We start from the raw sequence: 16558 nt of genomic DNA on the forward strand, positions 1-16558 counted from the left end.
TTCAGTTTTGTAAGGAACTGGGGGAACGTTTTGGGGAAGGGGGAGATTTTTCCAAAAGGACAGACTCCAACTTAACCAGAGTAGAACCAGGCTCCTGGTGCTTACTTTTAAAAAGGAGATAGATCCGTTTTTAAACTAAAACAAGGGGGGAAACTGACAGTCACTCACCAATGCATGGTTCAGAGGAATGTACCTTTGATGGATACTAATGAAAAAGGAGAGTTAGGGCATCCCAACAGAGAGGTTCCAATAAAAACAAATGTAGTCCATGCTCCTATAAGTAAAGAAACACTTGAGCTAAAGAATTCCAAATTATTCCTCTCAACTGAAAAGCAGGTTGTTAATACAAACAAAAAACACACTTTGAAAGGTCTGTATGTCAGTACCAGAAGTCTAAGAAGTAAGATGGGAGGGTTATAGTGTACAGCAGTGAATGAAGAGATAGATATAATTGGCAACTCAGAAACCTGGTGGAAGGAGGATAACCAATGGGACAGTGCTATATAGGGGGACAAATTATATTGCAATGATAGGGAGGACAACTTGGTGGGGGTGTAGCACTTTATGTCCTGGAGGTTATAGAGTCCAACGGGATAAAGATTGTACAAGAGACGAAAGGGTCAGTAGAATCTATATGGATAAAAATCCCATGTGTCTTGGGTAAGAGTATAATGATAGGAGTATACTATCATCTACCTGGCCAAAATGGTCAGACAGATGAAGAAATGCTAAGAGAAATCAGGGAAGCTAACCAATTTGGAAGTGCAGTAATAATGGGAGATTTCAATTACCCCAATATTGACTGGGTAAATGTAACATCAGGACATGCTAGAGATATAAAGTTCCTGGATGGAATAAATGACTGCTTCATGGAACAATTAGTTCAGGAACCAATGAGAGAGGGATTTATTTTAGATTTAATTCTTAGTGGAATGCAGGATTTGGTGATAGAGGTAATGGTGGTGGGGCTATTTGGAAATATAATTAAATTTCAATTACTTTTACCCTGGAGTGACTTCGGGAGAGTCAAGATAGCCGCTCTGACTTGCTGTTCGTGAGACACCCACCGGAGCCAGGTCATTTTTTACCTCTAAAATGCCCCACTCTAGCAGAAAGCGAAGAGCCAGAGAGTGGGGATTACCTTTACAATTGCCACCCGTGGAGACTCGGGGTCCGATGGACTTCCACGTTTGAAGGGAAGGACTTCATCCAGGAGTGAGCTTGCTGGAATAGAGCCAGCAAGCACTGCAGTGGAGGCTGGTTTGTTCCCAGTGCTCTCAATCTCTCTTTTCCAGAGAAGCGGTGTGCCCCTTCCAACCCTGTGGAAACACATGCACTGGTCAGGCCTCAGGGAGAGCTGGCCGAGAGAGACTGTGGAGACTCTGCAGTGCCGTTGGATTTGGCATTTTTTCTTACAGCACCAGATTTGGATCCAGGAATAGAGGGGGCTTCACCTGCCAACGGAGTAGGAAGACAAAGAGAAGAGACAACATTTCCATAGGTAACTTGCCAGCCTGTTAAACTGGTAAGACCTATCTCTATTACCTTGGACTCTTTATGGGATGCTATCCAGGCTTTAAATTTGAACTTGGCTTCTCAATTTAATTCTGTTTATAACTCTTTTTCAACCCTGGATATTCATATTAAGCATGTGGAGGCAGAAGTAGTGGAAATAAAGAAGAGCTGTGAATTGAATAAAGCTGAGACGGAAAAACTGATGAGTTTACAACAAAATGTTATGAAAGAAAATCAAATGCTCGCCTTTCAGATGAAAAACTTAGAAAATCAACAGAGGGGGTAAAACTTCCGTTTCATAAATTTCCCCAGAGATCCAACGTTCAGGATCCTGCAGCCTTTCAGGTTAAGAGAAATATTAAATTTTTCGCTTATCAAAAGTGTGAGTCAAACCTAGGCAACCAAGAAAAACTGCAACAGGAACACAGCACCTTTGACTATGCAGTAAGCCTCCCAACTGTTTCCAAATCCTGCTTTGCTCTAAATACTATAAAGGAAATAAACTGAAAACTGAATTATCTGATCTGTTATGAGATGGAATTATCTTGTTAGCTCAACACAGATTTCAAGTGTACCTCCACAATTTTACATCTTCCAGAATGGCAGGACCATGGAGAGAACAGCCTTTATATTCAATGCTTCATAAGCAGCCCTTCTCTTCTTTTTCTACAATGTAAATTCAGGTAAAATAATCCCTCAAGAAAAGTTTCCTTCAAACAGGTGTAAATCCAGTGACCTGAGGATCTCAGAAGTTTATTAATACTTCTTTCCGATTCCAGTTCAATGAACAAGGAAGTCCGCATGGAGACTTCAGGAATTTCATTGTCTTATTTGCTGGATCTCATGTCAGTGTCACAGTGAAATGAAGAAGTTCATTCCTTTCAATGTTGTGCCACCTCTAACAGTTCTTTCATCTCCATCATGACCTCTCTCTCTGCTTTAGAAGCTGCCAGAGAGAAAACTCCAGAGAGGCGATTATTATTACTTAATATTGACCTTTTTCCCTCATCTATTAGCCCGAGAGGTTTATTTTCCCTCCTACATTTAGCTCACTAGCTATATAATAAGGAGTTCTCTGCTTGTGTGTTGCTTTTGTTTTATGGAGTTTGAGGAGAAAACATCAGCTCTTTATTCAATCCATTCATTCGAGTTCTACTTGATTTATTATATCAATCTACTAGATTTATTATTCATATATTATATCAATCAATCAGTAATTATCTGCAGCTGACAACTGATACATTCTTTCTTGTTAAGGGATAGCTCATAGGTAGCTACCTTAGCTAGCTGCTACTTCTAGCTAACTAGGCTTCTAGCCTAGTGTCACTGGTTATTAGGGATGTGAATCGTTTTAGGACGATTAAAATTATCATCCGATAATTTTAATATCGTCTTAAACCGTTATGGAACACAATACAATAGAGATTCTAATGATTTATCGTTATAAATCGTTAGAATCGTGAGCCGGCACACTAAAACCCCCTAAAACCCACCCCCGACCCTTTAAATTAAATCCCCCACCCTCCCGACCCCCCCCCAATGACTTAAATAACCTGTGGGTCCAGCGGCAGTCCGGAACGGCAGCGGTCCGGAACGGGCTCCTGCTACTGAATCTTGTTGTCTTCAGCCGGCGCCATTTTCCAAAATGGCGCCGAAAAATGGCGGCGGCCATAGACGAACACGATTGGACGGCAGGAGGTCCTTCCGGACCCCCGCTGGACTTTTGGCAAGTCTTGTGGGGGTCAGGAGGCCCCCCCCAAGCTGGCCAAAAGTTCCTGGAGGTCCAGCGGGGGTCAGGGAGCGATTTCCCGCCGCGAATCGTTTTCGTACGGAAAATGGCGCCGGCAGGAGATCGACTGCAGGAGGTCGTTCAGCGAGGGTTCCGGCGCCTCGCTGAACGACCTCCTGCAGTCGATCTCCTGCCGGCGCCATTTTCCGTACGAAAATGATTCGCGGCGGGAAATCGCTCCCTGACCCTCGCTGGACCTCGAGGAACTTTTGGCCAGCTTGGGGGGGGGGGCTCATGACCCCCACAAGACTTGCCAAAAGTCCAGCAGGGGTCCGGAAGGACCTCCTGCCGTCCAATCGTGTTCGTCTATGGCCGCCGCCATTTTTCGGCGCCATTTTGGAAAATGGCGCCGGCTGAAGACAACAAGATTCAGTAGCAGGAGCCCGTTCCGGACCGCTGCCGTTCCGGACCGCTGCTGGACCCGCAGGTTATTTAAGTCATTTGGGGGTGGGGGATTTAATTTAAAGGGTCGGGGGTGGGTTTTAGGGGGTTTTAATGTGCCGGTTTTGCGATTTTACGTTTTTTTGATTTTTCACGATTTTTCACGATATTTTACCCCCCCAAACGGCAACAATACGATTCCCTCCCCCTCCCAGCCGAAATCGATCGTTAAGACGATCGAGGACACGATTCACATCCCTACTGGTTATTGGCTACCAGCCAGTGAGCTACTGCTACTTACCTAGCCTTTAGCAGCATTATCCTAGCCTAGGTAGGCACCAGCCAGCCACAGCAGCAGTGTTTGTATGGTAGGTATTTTCTGTGCAGTGCAGCAGTAGTGCTTTAGTAGATTTATTATATCAATCTACTAGATTTAAAAAAATTGAAGCCTCTTCTTTATTTCAACAATTTTCGGATGGTCCTACAAGCCATTATTCTATCAAAAGTCGACTATTGTAATTCGCTTCTCTTTGGCCTTCCATATTCATCCATCAAACCCCTCCAAATGCTACAGAACTCTGCAGCCAGAATCCTTACCAATACGAATAAAAGAGATCACATCACCCCCATTCTCAAGCTCCTCCACTGGCTGCCTATAAAGCAAAGGATCCTATATAAAGTACTCACCGTAATTCATAAATCCATTCACAATATCTCTCCTCTTCAATTATGTAACCAACTACGCCCTCACTCCTCCTCTAGACCCATCAGAGGAGCATATAAAGGCACACTCTATGTACCTTCAACAAAATCCTCGCATCATAAACGTGCCATATCTACAGCAGGCCCCATTCAATGGAATGCGCTCCCACCAGACATTCGGCTTGAGTTCTGCCACTCTTCATTCAAAAAAAAACTTAAAACCTGGCTCTTTAGCCAAGCTTTTCCAGGACCATGATCATCATTTTTTCCCCTCCAACCAGCAAGAACATATCTTCTTCACAAACCCCCATTTTCCATACCACTACCTACTTCGGTATCTAATCTCTTGCTGCAGGACACTTGAGACGTTCTCACTTATACGTTATAATTTTTATGCTCAATAAGACCTGTCAACTTAATTGTTTAAGTCTTTTTTTTTTTTTTTTTTTTCTCCTTTATCTTTTGGTCATCAATGTTACAACGTTATCATTAAATTTTGAACTTATGTACACTGTTCCAAGTTTCATAACCTTGTTCTATGTAATGCCTTTTGGCAATTTTCATGTTCTGTTTCAATGTAAACCGATGTGATCTTTATTTCATATAGGAACACCGGTATATAAAAATCTAAAAATAAATAAATAAATAAATAGATTTATTATAGCTAGCTAGGCTACTAGCCTAGTGTCACTGGTTAGAGGCTTCTAGCTAGTGAACCACTAGTATATCAATCAGATCACTTGTGTATCAGTGTCACTATATATTCTATCCTCTGACCTGTGGTCTGGGGCTATTAGCTAAGAAAATTTTTTAAAATACCAAACTAGTGTCTCACTCACTTAAGTGCCAGCTTACTTGTTGATGCTTGACTTGTACTTGCAGCTATGACTGTGCTTGTCTGGCAGTCATCAATCATCAGTAGCGCTAGTATACTTTCTTTCTTGTTAAGGGGTAGCTCCTAGCTATAGTGCTACTACTAGATAGCTAGGCTACTAGCCTAGTGTCACTAGTATATCAATCAGATCACTAGTATATCAGTGTCACTATATATCCTATATATACTAGTGGCTCACTGGCTAGAGGCTTCTAGCCAGTGAGCCACTAGTATATCAATCAGATCACTTGTATATCAGTGTCACTATATATCCTATCCTCTGTCCTGTGGTCTGGGACTATTAACTATTAGCTAAGTAAAGTTTTAAAAATATCAAACTAGTGTCTCACTCACTGCTGTGCCAGCTTACTTGTTGGTGCTGGACTTTCACTTGCAGCTTTGAATGTGCCTCACTGGCAGTCATCATCAATCATCAGTAGCTCTAGTATATCTGTTGTGATTCCTCCCATGGCCGGAGCTATGGGAGGCTTCTTACCTCTGCCTGCTCCCCCGACACTATCCTTCTGTGGCCCGAAGGCTGCCCTTGTGTTCTCCCATGGCAGGAGCTGCAGACGCCATGAGTTCCTGTGGCCCAGCTGCCATCTTTCTGGCATGGCAGGAGCCTTGCCAGGGTTACCTATCGTGGCAGGGGGCCGCCGTCATGCCGGTGTGGCAGAAGCCACGCCGGGGCTCTTTCTCATGGCAAAGAACCACGCCAGTCTCTCCTCCATGGTCCGGAGGCTACCATCTTCTCGCAGGCCTGGAGGCATGCTCTTCAGTGGCAGGACGCCGCCAGTTCTTCCCACGGTATATAGCCATTGAAGTCCTCTTTGCTGTGGCGTGGAGGCTGCAGTCCCCAGACTCACATGTGGCTTGGAGCCACCTCTGTACCTCCTCTTCACGGCAGGAAGCCGCCTCCCATGTCGGGGCCTGCCTGTGACCCTTCTCCTGTTTCAGTGTCTTCAGTCTCTCAGCAGGGCCACTATCCAGGGTCCTGCACCTTCTTCCTTCTTAGGCTTGGGGCCGCACCTCCTTCACTAACTTAAAGGGCCAGTGAGGGAGTGGGCCCTGGACAACCTCACTTCCTGGAACTCCCTCTTCTGCCTACAAAAGGATCTTCAGGTCAGTCATGCCTTGCCTTCCCTTCTCTGGACTTCTGTCTTCTGCTCCTGCCTGACATCTGCTTGGGATCCCATTCCACATTCCTGGTATCTGCTTTTTATGTTCTGTTCCAGCCTTGATGTTCCATTCCAGTCTTGATGTTCCATTCCAGCCTTGATGTCCATGTTCCAGTTTGATGTCTCATGTGGCTCTGCTGTTCCATCCCTGCGTGGTCCGCGACCAGCCTGGTGGGATTGTGTAGGGTGCGCAGTGGCCGAGTGGTCCTTAACCATCCCAGCTGGGGTGTGTAGGGCGCTCGGTGGGATTCCAGCGGTTGTCGCTGAGAGCCTTCATGTGTCTCATCTTTTCAGCAGTGCAAGTCTCCGAGACCTTGTTTTAAACCTGAATCAGAACCTGAACCAGAACCTGAATCAGAACCTGAACCAGAACCCGGCACCCATTCTTGGTCCAGAGCTCCTTGCACTTGCCCCTCTCCACGAATGAACTCTTGTGTAAGCCTGTCCATGGCATGGTCCACGCCTGGCCTTAACTGGCTGTGGAGGGCGTGCCCGGTGCAGTTCCCTGAGAGTCTTTGTCTCTTCTGTATCAAGTCCTTGACTCTTCGGATCTTCAGTTACAAGTCTTCCTCTCATCCGATCTTCAGTTACAAGTCCTCGTCTCTTCTGATCTTCAGTGTCAAGTCCTCATCTCTTCAAACCTTCAGTTACAAGTCCTCCTCTCATCCGATATTCAGTTACAAGTCCTCGTCTCTTCGGATCTTCAATTACAAGTCCTCATCTCATCTCCTGAGTCCTTCCCAGACTTGGACTTGTTGCACCGCAGGGGCACACAACACTTGTCCCGCACTGGGGAGCACCCCCTAGCACTCCCTTCCATCACAGTGCAACAATATCATCAATCAGGTCTCTAGTATATCAATCATCAGTGTCACTATATATTCTGTCCTGTGGTCTGGGGCTATTAATAGCTATTAGCTAAGTAACATTTAAAAACTACCAAACTAATAACTTGTTCAATCATCATGCCACTCCCCTCTGGAAGAAAATGTGGTACTAGTAGTACTACTAGTATTGGCTGGCAAATGTTTGTTGGTAAGAGCACTGCTGGTACAGACACTAGTACTAGTACTAGTGCTACCAGAAAGAGAAGTCTGCTAGTCCCTAGAAAAAAACTGTGATTTTTTGAGAAGAATCAGAATGATACCCCTTCTAATATACATGAGGATGTAGAAGCAAAAGGCTACTTGCAGGGTAAGGAAGGAGAACAATGTGAGGGAAAGGTCAAATTCTTAGATGAAAGAATAGTGCTAGAGAAAGTCTTGCATGATGAATCAGATATTGATGATGATGATGATGATGAGGAGGAGGAGGATGTTGATGATCAGGGTTTCTTGGCTAGTAAAAATTCTGAGGAGGAGGAGGAGAACACCACCAATGACAATGTCAGTCAGATTTCAAAACCAATGACTGTTATGGCCCCAGCCGCAGCAGAGGCCTGTTCAGGCCTCTGCTGCGGCTCTCCCTCCTCGAGGGAGACGCCGGCGCTTCACCACGGCTGGCCCCACCCCCTAGGCATGCACGAATGCAGGGGCTGGGGATTTAAAGGGGCCAGCGCGGGAAACCTCTGGGCCGTCCTAGGATGACGTCAGACACCCAGACTATTTCAGCCCTGCTTCCTGGTTCCTTCTTCGCATTGCAACGAGATTCCTCAGGTCTCCTGACTGCTAGTTGCAGCGTTCCTTGGATTGCTCTTCGTCATCGACCCGGCTTGACTCTTGACCTTCCTCCGTATTGTCCCTTGGTTCCGGCATCTCCTTCTGACTTCAGGTTCTGACCCGGCTTCGCCCACGACTTCATTTTCAGCTTCTGTCCTTAGCTTGTCATCCTCCGACCTATGGTTCTGACCCGGCTCCGTCCACGACTCCGTCTCCTGTCTCATCCCTGGCTTGATTCCTCCTGCGACTCTTGGCTTCCAACTCAGCTTCGTTCCTGGACTCCGACTTTGGCCATCATTGCTCCTCTGGTTCCTGGTGTTCGCCGGCCCCGAAGATTTGCCTAAGTCCCAGCAGCCGGGCCCCTACGGGCTTCTCCTGGGGGGGCTCCGGCTTCCAGAGTGAATCTCCAAAAGTCCCAGCGGCTGGACTCCTAAGGGCTCCTCCCGGGGGAGTACCGGTCTCCAGGGTGAAGACTCTTCAGTCACCAGGGCCCAACTCGTCCGTTCTTCCTCTGGCTGCCGAGTCCTTGGTCGCATAGGTCTCCGCCTTAGTCCAGTGCCAAAACCTTCTCCGAGTTCCCCGAACCGCCTCCCGGTTGGGACACTTGCTGTGGACCTCTACAGCGCTCCATCCCTTGTCCCAACTGGCCCAAGGGTCCAAAACTGTAACAGTTTGCAAGGCCATGGACCCGGCGGACCTTGCATGCTTGAAGGCCATCCCCGGTATAGCCCAGAGGCTACACAGCAAGCGTGCCTCGATACATTGACGGCAACGGTGCAAGCCTTAGCTGACCGCGTCAGTGGAGCCACTGCTGCCAGTTCCACAGCGTCCGAAGCTGGGCCCTCCCCTGCAGCTGCAGCCCCTATCCAGATGCCAGCACCTTCGCGGTTCTCAGGAGACGCGGGGCACTGCCGAGGATTCCTGAATCAGTGCTATATTCGGTTCGACCTTCTCCCATTTCAGTTTCCAACCGACAGAGTCAAGACCAGTATATTATTTCCCTACTAGATGGGAAACCTTTGGCCTGGGCCTCCAATCTCCTGGAACACCAGGATCCCCGCCTGAACAATCTGGTCCACTTTGTTTCCACATTTAGGCAGGTCTTCGATGAGGCCGCTCGTAAGCCCATTGCCGCCTCCGAATTTCTCCAGCTGTGGCAGGGCAACCGGTCCCTAGCGGAACATGCCATGGAGTTTCAGACCCTCGCTGCGGAGCTAAACTGGGGAAGCGACAGCTTACATGGTATCTTCTTGGAAAGTCTCTCCCCGAGATTACAAGAGGAACTCGCAGTCCAAGACCTTCCTGATGATCTGAACGATCTTATTGACTTGGCCGGCAGGGTGGACCGCCACATCCAGCGTCGCTTCCGAGAGAGGAGGGCGGTTCATAGGTCTGCCGTCTCAGGACCCACTCCGTCCCACGGGGAAGTTCCCCGCCAGCCTCTTCTGGGACCCAAGACGTTGAACCCATGCAGGTGGGTCGAGGATCTCTCTCCCAGCAGGAAAGAAGGATACGTCGTTTACTGGGCCTTTCCTTGTACTGCAGTGGAAGAGGTCACTTCCTTGCCCAGTGTAGCGAGTGCCCGGGAAACGCTCAGGCCTAGGAATTGTTGGGGAGCTTCCCCTAGATCATACCACCACCGACTCCCCATGCTTTGTTCCAGTGACCTTACTTCTCCCGGAGGGAGAATTTGAGACCCAGGCCCTAATTGACTCTGGGGCTGGAGAGAACTTCATCCTTCAGGAGCTAGCTCGGCAACTCCAGATCGGGATGCGACCCCAAAATCCTCCGCTTCGCATTTCCTCCATCCAGGGAGGAATCCTTCCAGGAATCATTTCTACACGCACCCAACCACTCACCTTACGTACTGGTGTTCTGCACCAGGAGGAGATTTCCTTCCTCTTTTTAGAGAGATCTATGCATCCTATCATTCTAGGAATGCCCTGGCTTCGGAGACACTCGCCTGTCATTGCATGGGACTCTCTCCAGGTGACTTCTTGGGGGCCGGCCTGCTTCCGCTCCTGCCTGACTAAGGTGCTTCGAGCCCCGGTGCCGCTCCTGACAACTCCCTTGGCGCTGCCTCCGCATTATCAGGAGTTCCACGATGTTTTCTCCAAGGAGAAAGCCGAGATTCTCCCTGAACATCGCCCATTCAATTGTGCGATAAACCTTCTTCCCGGTACCACACCCCCACGAGGTCGGGTATATCCCTTGTCTCTTCCTGAGACCCAAGCCATGTCTGCATACATCCGGGAGAACCTGGAGCGAGGGTTCATTTGGCCATCTAAGTCCCCGGCAGGAGCAGGCTTTTTCTTCGTGGCCAAGAAAGATGGGTCACTCCGCCCCTGCATAGACTACCATGGCTTGAACAGCATTACCCGCCGTGATCGGTACCCCTTGCCTCTGATACCGGAGCTCCTGGACAGGTTACAAGGGGCCAAGATATTTACTAAATTGGATCTCTGAGGAGCCTATAACCTGGTGCGGATCCGTCCCGTGGACGAATGGAAAACCTCATTCAACACAAGGGACGGTCATTATGAATACTTGGTTATGCCCTTCGGCCTCTGTAACGCCCCGGCGGTTTTTCAAAACCTCATGAATGAGGTTCTCAGAGACATGCTTCACTCTTCGGTCATAGTTTACCTAGACGATGTCCTTATCTACTCCAAGGATCTGGAGACGCACCGCCAGGATGTCCGACGAGTACTACAGAAGCTGCGAGACAATCGATTATTCGCCAAGCTTGAGAAGTGCACTTTCGAGCAGGACTCGTTACCCTTCCTAGGGTATATTGTGTCCTCCACCGGGTTTCTTATGGACCCTGAAAAGGTCGCGGCGATCAAGGACTGGCCACAACCACTGGGAGTGAAGGCGCTCCAACGCTTCCTGGGTTTTGCCAACTTCTACCGGCAATTCATCCCTCACTATTCCCAAAGGGTGGCTCCGCTGACGGCTCTTACCAGGAAGGGCGCCGATGCTAAACACTGGCCGCAGATGGCTATACAAGCCTTCCAGGACCTGAAGGAGGTTTTCCTCCAAGACACCTGCCTTCGCCATCCAGACCCCCAAAGGCCATTCATCGTGGAGGTTGATGCCACCGACGTAGCGGTCGGGGCCATTTTGAGTCAGTTATCCGAGAGAGGGAGACTCTTGCCATGCTCCTATTTCTCCCGCAAGTTCTCCCCCGCTGAGAGGAACTACGGCATAGGGGACAAGGAGCTGCTGGCCATTAAACTCGCCTTTGAGGAATGGCGTCAATGGCAGGAGGGGGCCCAATACCCGATAACTGTCTATACCGATCATAAGAACCTGGAATACCTGTGTCACGCCCAGCGCCTTAACCCACGGCAGGCACGTTGGTCCCTCTTCTTCAGCCGGTTCAATTTCACTCTGCGTTACTGACCTGTTTCCAAGAACATCCGGGTGGATGCCCTCTCTCTTACCACTGAGACTGAAGAGGATTCCCCGCCGCCACAGTATATTCTGGACCCGGCCAAGGTCCTCTTAGCGGCCGCTGAGGTGGCTCCTGAGGGGAAGACTGTAGTTCCTGTTCGTTCTCGTAGGAAAGTGTTAGCCTGGGCCCACGATTCCCTGACCGCCGGACATCCAGGAGTAGCGAGGACCCTGAACCTCCTATCAGAATTCTACTGGTGGCCGCAACTGAAGAAGGACATCCGTCTCTACATCCAGTCGTGTCCCATCTGCGCGTGGCAAAAGCCCCTACATTGACGCCCCTGGGGTCTTCTTCAGCCATTACCAGTCCCTACCGAACCTTGGACTCACCTGTCCACCAATTTCATCGTCGACTTACCGGTTTCTGATGGGAAGACCGTGATCTGGGTCATGGTCGATCGTTTTTCTAAAATGGCCCACTTCGTGCCCCTTGCTAAACTTCCATCTGCACTAGAACTGGCCACCCTCTTTACTCAAAACGTCTTCCGCCTCCATGGTCTCCCGTCGCATATAACCTCTGACCCCGGCCCACAGTTTACTGCTAAGTACTGGAGGGCTCTCTGTAGGAAGTTTGGCGTGCAGCTTGACCTGACCATGGCCTTTCATCCCCAAGCCAACGGGCAAAGCGAGCGCACCAACAGGACGCTGAAGACATTCCTTCGCTCCTTCGTGGGAGATCTCCAGGACGATTGGGTGTCCTTACTACCATGGGCGGTGTTCTCCTATAACCGACACAAGCACTCTGCAACGGACCAATCCCCATTTCAGTTGGTCTATGGGAAGGTTCCGAGACCTCCCCTACCTCTGCCTCTGACGGTGCCGTCTCCAGCGGTCCAATTTACGGCATCTGCGCCACTTATGGCAAATCACCCAGGAAAAACTCCGCCTGGCAGTGGCCAAAGCTAAGAAATATGCGGATAAGTCCCGACGGCCTGCTCCAGTCTTCCCTACGGGGAAGAAGGTATGGCTAAGTACCAGGAACATTCACTTACGGACTCCCTCTATGCGCCTGGCCCCTAGGTACATTGGTCCATTCGCAGTACTCGAGTGAGTTGGAGCAGTCTCCTATCGATTGCGTCTGCCTTCCACCTTGAGGATCCACAACGTGTTCCATGTATCCCTACTCAAGCCTGTGATCCTCTCAAAGTTTCATACGAAGCCGCCTGAGCCGGATGCCGCTACGGCGGATCCGGATGTCATATATACCGTAAAAGATGTCCTGGATGTTCGATTCCACCTCTGCTGCGGCTCTCTCTCCTCGAGGGAGACGCCGGCGTTTCACCACGGCTGGCCCTGCCCCCTAGGCGCGTGCACGCGCAGGGGCTGGGGTTTTAAAGGGGCCAGCGCGGGAAACCTCTGGGCCGTCCCAGGATGATTTAAAAAATCGTCTGATATTTTTTAAATCGTCAAAAATCATTAGAGTGCGCGATACAATAGAAATTTTCCTGATTTATCGTGAAAAATCGTTACTCCTGTTAGTCTCCACTAACGGGAGTTATTTGAGGGAAGGGCGGGAAAACCGGCACACCAAAACAACCCCTAAACCCACCCCAACCCTATAAAACTAATCCCTTACCTTCCTCCACCCTCCCGAACCCCCTCAAAACGTTTTACGAGTACCTGGTGGTCCAGTGGGGGTGCGGGGACCAATCTCCCGCTCTCGGGCAATTGGCACAATTTTGGCTGCCACTCAAAAATGGTGCCGATGGCCCGATAAAAAAAAAAACCCACCCAACCCTTTAAAAATGACCCCTTAGCTTCCCCCACCCTCCCGATCCCCCCAAAACATTTTAAAATTACCTGGTGGTCCAGTGGTGGTCCCGGGAGCGATCTCCATTTCTCGGGCCGTTGGCTGCCACTCATAAAGATGGCGCCGTTGGCCCTTTGCCCTTACCATGTGTCAGGGTATCCGTGCCATTGGCCATGGTGCCATTGGCCATGGTGCCCCTGTCACATCTTTAAGGATGGCACCGGCCATCCAGTGCTCCTACCATGTGACAGGGGCCGGTCAATGGCACGGATACCCTGTCACATGGTAAGGGCAAAGAGCCATCAGCGCCATCTTTATGAGTGGCAGCCGACGGCCCAAGAACGGGAGATCGCTCCCGGGACCACCACTGGACCACCAGGTAATTTTAAAATGTTTTGGGGGGATCGGGAGGGTGGGGGAAGCTAAGGGGTCATTTTTAAAGGGTCGGGTGGGGTTTTTTTTATCGGGCCATCGGCGCCATTTTTGAGTGGCAGCCAAAGTGGTGCTGATGGCCCGAGAGCGGGAGATCGGTCCCCGCGCCCCCACTGGACCACCAGGTACTTGTAAAGAGTTTTGGGGGGGTTCGGGAGGGTGGGGGAAGGTAAGGGGTCAATTTTAAAGGGTCGGGCCTCACTAAAAAAAATTAACGATGTGAATCGGAACCGATTCCGATTCACTTCTCCACCGATCAGATTTTTTTCTCCCTCCAGCCGAACCCAATCGTTAAGACAATCGGGCACACGATTCACATCCCTACTCGGTACCACAATGCTGCTGCCTCCTCTTGTGGCCCCCAGATGAAGCCAGTCCGGGATCACAACACATGAATGGTCCGTCCTGCTGCATCCCCTACACTGCCCGTTGGGGCGTACTACAGCCGGCCAGCAGTTAGCGCTGCTCCTGCCTCCTGTCTGCTTCCTGCCTCCTGATCAGGAATGAGATGCAAGGTCAAGGGATAGAAGAGAGGCTTCACTCTGAGCAGCTGTGCTCCCCGCACCGCCTGCTTGGGCATCCAGTACACACTTCTGCTGCCACCACTTGTGGCCCAAGAAGAAGCCAGTCCGAGAGCCACAATGCATGAACACTCCATCCTGCTGCGTCCCTAACACTTCCCATTGGGGCGCACTACAGCCTGCCAGCAGTAAACGCACACAGGCTTCTCACTCCCATGCTCTCTCTCCCACAGACACGACACACGCAGGCTTCCCACTCCCAGGCTCTCTCTCCCACAGACACAACACACACAAAGGCTTCTCACTCCCAGGCTCTCTCTCCCACAGACACAACACACACACACAGGCTTCCCACTCCCAGGCTCTTTCTCCCACAGACACAACACACACAAAGGCTTCTCACTCCCAGGCTCTCTCTCCCACAGACACAACACACACAAAGGCTTCTCACTCCCAGCCTCTCTCTCCAACAGACACAACACACACACAAAGGCTTCTCACTCCCAGGCTCTCTCTCCAACAGACACAACACACACACACAGGCTTCTTACTCCCAGGCTCTCTCTTCCACAGACACAACACTCACACACAGGCTTCCCACTCCCAGGCTCTCTCTTCCACAGACACAACACACACACACAGGCTTCCCACTCCCAGGCTCTCTCTTCCACAGACACAACACACACACACAGGCTTCCCACTCCCAGGATCTCTCTCCCACAGACACAACACTCACACACAGGCTTCTCACTCCCAGGCTCTCTCTTCCACAGACACAACACACACAAAGGCTTCTTATTCCCAGGCTCTCTCTCCCACAGCACAACATGCACACAGGTTTCTCAATCTCAGGCTGCCTCCTGTCCCCCAGCATCCAACTCTGAGGCAGGTCCCCACTGGGTTGCTCTGCATCTTTTCCCCCATCATCCACCTCCGAGGAAGGTCCCCGCTGAGTTCCTCTGCCTCCTTTCCCCCAGCATCCACCTCTGAGGCAGGTCCCTCTGGGTTGCTCTGCATTAGGGGTGTGCATTCGTTTTCGCCGTATTGGCGATCCGCAACATATACTGCACTATTCGTAGTATTCTTGGGGAAGCGAAACGTATCGCGATTCCCCACGAATACACGAATATTCGCCGAATTATACGGCCACCTAAATAAAAATTTAAACAAACACCCCACCCTCCTGAACCCCCCCAAGACTTACCAAATCTCCCTGGTGGTCCAGCGGGAGGGGGGGGGGGCAGGAACCATCCCCTACACTCACACCCTCGGTGCCGGTTTCATCATGGCGCCGATAGCCTTTGTCACAGGGGACAAAGGCTATCGGCGCCATTTTGAATACTGGCAGCAGATCGCCTTTGCCCTCACTATGTCACAGGGGTCAACCGTCGGTACCTGTGACATAGTGAGGGCAAAGGCGATCAGTGCCATTTTGAGTATTGGCATCGGACGGCCGATGTGCAGGAGGTCGCTCCCGGACCCCCGCTGGACTTTTGGTAAGTCTTGTGGGGGTCAGGAGGCCCCCCCAAGCTGGCCAAAAGTCCCTGGGGGTCCGGGGGTCCCAGAGCGACTTCCTGCACGCTGGCCGTTCAAAGCCAGTACTCAAAATGGCTCCGATAGCCTTTGCCCATACTATGTCACATGGTAGGATCACAAGATGGTGCCGATGGCCATGTGACAGGGGCTGACCAATGGCACCGGTAACCCCTGTGACAAAGGCTATCAGCGCCATGATGAAACCGGCACCGAGGGTGTGAGAGTGCAGGGGATGGGTCCCGGACCCCCCGCTGGACCACCAGGGAGTTTTGGTAAGTCTTGGGGGGGTCAGGAGGGTGGGGGGTTGGAGTTAATTTTAATTTTAGCTGGGACACGAATAGAAATCGCCGTATTAACGCATCGGGGTGCCATCCTGCCGAATGCAACGTATCTGCTCCCCAATGAATCCGAATCACGAATGCACCGTATGGCGTCCCTTTGCACATCCCTACTCTGCATCTTTTCCCTCAGCATCCACCTCCTATATATTTATCCCACAACATCCTGTGATGGATTTAGAGACCATTTTGTCTCCACTACATCTACAGATCAGTTGTTCCATGCATCCACTACCATCTTTGGAAAGAAAAAATTCCTAAGATTGCTCCTGTATCTACCCCCTTTTATCCTTTTCCCATAAACCCAGAGAAAGATTTTTTAAGTGCAATTTCTTGTGATGCATAAACATTTAGACCCAGTTTTTCATCAGGTGCCACAGCACCTGATGAATGCCAGAATTTCCTGGCCAAGAATTGAGCCCAGGCCC

This window comes from Rhinatrema bivittatum, chromosome 1 (genome assembly GCF_901001135.1).
Source record: "Rhinatrema bivittatum chromosome 1, aRhiBiv1.1, whole genome shotgun sequence".
NCBI classification, from domain to species: domain Eukaryota; kingdom Metazoa; phylum Chordata; class Amphibia; order Gymnophiona; family Rhinatrematidae; genus Rhinatrema; species Rhinatrema bivittatum.